This window comes from Mandrillus leucophaeus, unplaced genomic scaffold, assembly GCF_000951045.1.
Source record: "Mandrillus leucophaeus isolate KB7577 unplaced genomic scaffold, Mleu.le_1.0 Scaffold7, whole genome shotgun sequence".
Classification (NCBI taxonomy): Eukaryota; Metazoa; Chordata; class Mammalia; order Primates; family Cercopithecidae; genus Mandrillus; species Mandrillus leucophaeus.
Window position 1 is genome coordinate 5,690,850 of NW_012107585.1, and position 700 is coordinate 5,691,549.

The following is a 700-nucleotide window of genomic DNA, read 5'->3' on the forward strand; positions in this document are numbered from 1 at the left end:
CCATATCCCCACCTCTCCTTATCCCCACCTCTCCTTATTCCCACGTCTCCATATCCCCACCTCTCCTTATCCCCACCTCTCCTTATCCCCACCTCTCCTTATCCCCACCTCTCCTTATCCCCACCTCTCCTTATTCCCACCTCTCCATATCCCCACCGCTCCATATCCCCACCTCTCCTTATCCCCACCTCTCCTTATCCCCACCTCTCCATATCCCCACCTCTCCATATCCCCACCTTTCCATATTCAAGCCTTAGAACCCCTCACTTCCCTGACTGAAACCAGCCAAGAAAGGGTCAAAGCAGGAAGCTTAGGCGGCCAACACCCCTTCTCCCCATTCCTGCTGGGGGTCTCAGTGCCACAGAAGCCCCTCCCTCCCAACTCACCTTCTACTCCTTCCCCCATCCCGTGTAATCCATCCCGTGTAATCCATCCCGTGTAATCCAGTGACAACCCTTGTTGACAAACCCTTTTCTGTTCACCCTCACATCCATCCTGAATTCAACACCTTTTATTCCTGGGCATCATAACTCTGACCCCTGGAAGGGTGCCCATCCCCCTCTTGTTAGCCCTCCTTCCCTCCCCCAACCCCAGCCACCATGCAGAGAAGAAAGTGAGAGACTTACAGTAATGGTTTCCTTGGGGACCTTCTGGGAACGCTCAGCAGGTATATCCTGCCACCCTGTGAGCATAACACTAG